Consider the following 4,943-nt stretch of genomic DNA (forward strand, 5'->3'; position numbering starts at 1 on the left):
TACTCTGTCCATTTCAAAAACAAAAATCCGGCCCGTGACCCCTTCTGATGCTCCATCGAAACACCCCTGAATGAGCCGCCATGAGTCCGGCTACCTCTTCCCTTCCCATGTGCTGCCAATCCCACTCATTCACCCCCAGGTCCAGGGCACTCTCTTCGCTGCCTCCTCTCACCCACCAGCATTTGCCGCTGACCCCTCCTTCCCTGTTCAAACGTTCCTTCTCTAGACTCCGGTGACACTGCGCCCCCGGCCACCTACCGCTGTCACTCACTCGCTCCGTCTTCTCTGCTGGCTCCTTCTCGGAAGGATTTCTAATGACTGATACCTTCTCTGTCTCCCATTTTTACATTCTCTCTGGGAATCTCAGTCTGGGTGCATCTATGACGTAGTCGTTACTAAATTTGTTTTCAGGTATGACCTGCCCCCCAAACTCCACATTCACGTATCCAAGAATCTAGTTGATATTTCCACGTGGATGTCTAGTAGTCATTTCAAGGTTACCAGGCCAAACACAAGTCTGGATTTACTCTACCCAGGCACTACCTTCCCACATGGTTTCGTTTCCACGGTAAGTTACATTGCTTATTTACCTCTTCTCCCCGAAACTAGACAGAAAACCCCATTACCTGCTTCTCCTGCTCAAAATTGTATGACACTACATGGCACACAGTGGAACTTAGTTTGGTGATTGACTAATGAACGAGCCTTTGGCATATGTAAGACGCCAGGGTTGCTAACTCCCGAGGGAAAGCAAGTTCCATAGACCTACCCATGGGCACGAACATTTCGATGAGATAATCCTAGAGGCTGTTTCCTAAGTCACATCCTCCTGGTCTTTTTTGGTCTCTATCTGGATGGAATGGGCTTATGTTTCCATTGTGTTATTGTCACTAGTTTCCATTAAGGCCCCTCAGAATATGGGAAATGACTTAAAAGAATCAAAGAATAGCCCACCTCTGCCTTCGGGCTCTCCTGAGATTCTTTGGTCCTTTGCTCACAGCTTAGGACCTCGTTCCACCACACAGCTCATCACCCACACCCAGGAGAGGGAACGCAGCCGTCGCATGGGGTGGTAGGAGAGTCAAGAACAAGCGGCCAGCAAGAGACGCCCCCCTGCAGCTCTGCCATGAACGCCAGGGCGGGAAGAGGACAGACTGCAAGGGCAGGAGTAAAAGACCTACAGCAACAGGAGGAGGCGACGCCCCGGCCGGGAGGGCCGTGTCTGGCCCGGGGCCTGGAGTAGGAGTCCTTGCGTTCCGTTGAACACTGCGCACTCACTCCCTCCGATACGCGGCCTCACCCATCCCCAGCGCTTCTGGTGTTAGAGTACAACCCCTGGGGCTCGAGGATGCATTTCAGTGGTTATACCTGAATAACATCAACCTTGACCCTATGACTTGCTAGAATCAAAACCGCTAGGAGAGAAAGCATTTCTGTACGCCTCCGCCACCCGGCACTCAAGGCCCACAGCACAAGCGTATGGGTCAGCTCTCCTCCAGGCAGGGGGCTGCCAAGGGCAGTGACCAGCGCTTTGCTAGCCGAACTGAAACCTTCCGTTGCCCTTGGTTGTGGCTGGCAAAGCCTCCAAGCAACTTCGCAGGCTCCATCCCCCCGAGTGGGAAATCTGACTGGAGACAGAAGTGAGAACGGGCCTCACTGGACACAGGGGAGATGGGTTCTGTGGAGGAGATGGTTCTCATGGCAACAGACCGCCCAATGGGGAGCGGGAAGACTCCACACCACCTCTTAGGTGTCACACATGGACACGTGAGGGGGAAGACCCACATCCTAAGTGCACCCATGCTAGCCTGCCTGGGGATTGGCTCCCAATGCCACCTGATTTCTACCTCTGTTGCCAGGCAGTGCTCTGTTACCACGGACACGTCAGATCCCCCCTGGGCAGCTGGACTCGTGGATGGGAGATTTCAGGGAGAAGGGATGTGAACCGCAGCATTGAAACCTAAAAACGTATTTTATTTCGAAGTTGTGCTTTGGATTTTCCCCAATCCAACATCTGTTGAGTGACAGTCTTAGGTTCCCACAAAGCATCTCCAAGCATACATACAGTGTTCCAGTTATCAACACTATTTAAAGAATATACCATTGTACACGAACGTGACATACACGTCAGACGCCACAACATTGCAACTCCCTGGAAGATCGAGCTTCTCTTCCGCACGCACGTGAGGTCCGTCCACACCAGCCCTTCCAGCGGTCCGTTCGTCCTGCTGCTGGCGGCTCTCCTTGCCTCCTTGGGGAGAAACCAGGGTGCCCTGAGGAGGTTGGCCAAGACCAGTGTTTCCGGTTTACCGGCCGTGGGCTGCTGGTACCCCACCCACCTCTGTTCCCCAAAGACCGACCCAGCAGAATCCACACCAGGAAGAGGATCCGTGCCTCGAGGGCCCGAGCGGGGCTGTTGGAAACACTATGCTGGTTTAGGCAAGCCTGTCCGAGGAAGGCCGGTCTCCCAGCCCCGGGGGGGCCAGCTCCTCTTGGCTTTTCGGTGTGAAAATCACAGTGTGCAACCTCAATTCCAGTTGACTGCAGTGAGCTGTGCCGAGAAGGACTCTCCTGCTCTGGGTTCCTAGTCCTCTCGACTGGACCATCTCACAGGTGTCAGGAGCACCAAAGGGGAAGACATCCGCTCCCAGAGCGGGGGGAGAGGTGACCATTCACACTGTCCAATTCATGATGCAAATCAGCAGACGGACACGGACCCAGGGGACGGCGAACAAGTCATGTACAGGGCGGAGAGAAATAAGGCAGGGACAACAGAACAGGCCCGAAGCCTTGACATTGAGAAAGCTTTGCTTTCACTTTCCTAGAGAGGAGGCGCCGGAGGGAGGGGGAAGGGCAGGTATGGGTACCAATTTGGATCAGTTGGATTAGAAGGAATGTACAGTGAAGGGCGGGGATCCGTTTTCAGCAGGGAAGTAGATCCTCGGGTACGAGAGACCCTGTTGGCTCACGACCTGTGTAAAGTCCAGGTGACAGACAAGGACAGGCCACCAATTGGGCAACAAGAGCCAGGGCTCCAGGCGACTGTGGATTGCTTCTCAGAGGCTGACTCACTTCCCTGAAGCTCTTGATGTCTCCCTTTCGTCTCTTGGGATGGTTTTCCTGGTGCTGCAGGTTCTCCTTCTATTTAGTGGTTTCCCACAAAGCTCCCCTTTTCCTTCAGGCAGAATGAGGGAAATCCTACCACTTACAGAGCCAACCACCAACTGCAAAATGCTGGCCCAAAAGGGAGCTTCTAGGTTAAAGATAAGAAAACTCTGACTTTTCCTATCGGAATGACAACCCACCATCTCTCCTGAACCATAGGAAATAATAAGGCTAAAAGTTGCAGCTTTAAAACCAGAAAACAGACAAGAGGAATAAGTTTCGGCTTTAACTCGAGCAGGTATCTGAGACGCATGAGCCTGGAGTGTGACTGTCTGTCCCCAGCTCTGGTCCTGGGACAGCAGGATGCCAGGGGTGTTGGGACCATAGGCACCAGGTTTGGAGACTGGCTTAAAGCAGATAAGGGCATCATTTTTGCTTTTTGGAGGAAAACCAGAAAAAAGTCCAAAGAAAGGCCAAAATATCCAGCATCCAATTTTTAATTTTCTTAGATTTGGGCCTTTGGGAAGATGTTAATGCCTGTCCTCTCCTCCCCCCGACGGGGGGAGAGAAGGGGGCACAGTTCTCTTGGTTGTCTTGTTTGGGTAAAATAAAACATTTTTAAAGGAGAAATGTCTCCCTTTAATGTACCTGGGGCTCTCCCAAGCCCACTGGCCCCTGAAGAGACCTTATAGAATAACCAAACCAGGGGCTGAACTTCGAAGACGTTTTCATTTGGGAACAATTTTGGGGCTAGCAAAGCTGATTTTATTTTTTAATAGAGGAATGAATTCTATGTCTTAAGTGCCCAAATGAGTGGGAGGAAAAAGGATCCATTTCTTACCTTTTCCAAACCTGCCAAAAACGCAATAAGACTCTCTTATAGGGCTCTTTACCCTAAAAGGAACCAGCTAGAAAAATTTTTTATATAGGAAAATGTCTTAACTGGAAAATGGTCCGTCAGAGACAAAGACAGGAAAGCAAGAAACGTCTGTACATTCAGAAAAACTTGAGAAGTTCCATAGTAAGACTGAGTTGTAGCTCTAGATGGAGGGGGAGCAAAAGCAAATACCAAGGACCAGTTCACACCAGCAGAAAGAAGATAGAGAGAGTCTCCAACCCCTAAACAGATAACAGGATCGAGTCCCATCCTGCTACATGTCCTATGATGGGAGATACCAAAGTCTAAATTCTCCCGCCCCAAACAGGTTTGTAATGGAAACAGAGACCCCTGGTGGCTCCTGTGTGAACTGCCACAATAACTTACTAGTACAAAGAGACTGGTCTAGGACCAGAAGCTACACATGCCAGAGACTAGAAAAGCGTGTGTGTGTGTGTGTGTGTGTGTGTGTGTGTGTGTGTGTGTGTGTGTGTGTAAAACGAAGACTGGACTACATGGACTATATGATTCTCTATAACCAGTACCCAAGTGTGTGTGTGTGTGTGTGTGTGTGTGTGTGTAAAACGAAGACTGGACTACATGGACTATATGATTCTCTATAACCAGTACCCAAAACAAGAGGTCACTGAGCGCGGGATGTCCACAGCTGACCATCTGGTTAGGCACCCCCCGTGTGAGGGGTCTGAGACTGGAGCCCATGTCCTCATGACTCGCCTTGGCCAGATTTCACAGTGACCTGATAATGGAAAAATCTACCGCTGGCTAACCTAAGGACAGCATGTACTGCAGCTGGCTGACTTACGACGACTGGGGGAAGCAGAGGGCAGTGGGAAGGGCCGGGTAGGGTGATAATGAGGGCTTCGTTCTCAAGATTTTGGGTGATGGGAAGGCTAATTCCTGTAAGAACAACTGAAATCTAATTTTCAACTGAAGTCCCCAA

This window comes from Myotis davidii, unplaced genomic scaffold, assembly GCF_000327345.1.
Source record: "Myotis davidii unplaced genomic scaffold, ASM32734v1 scaffold710, whole genome shotgun sequence".
Lineage (NCBI taxonomy): Eukaryota > Metazoa > Chordata > Mammalia > Chiroptera > Vespertilionidae > Myotis > Myotis davidii.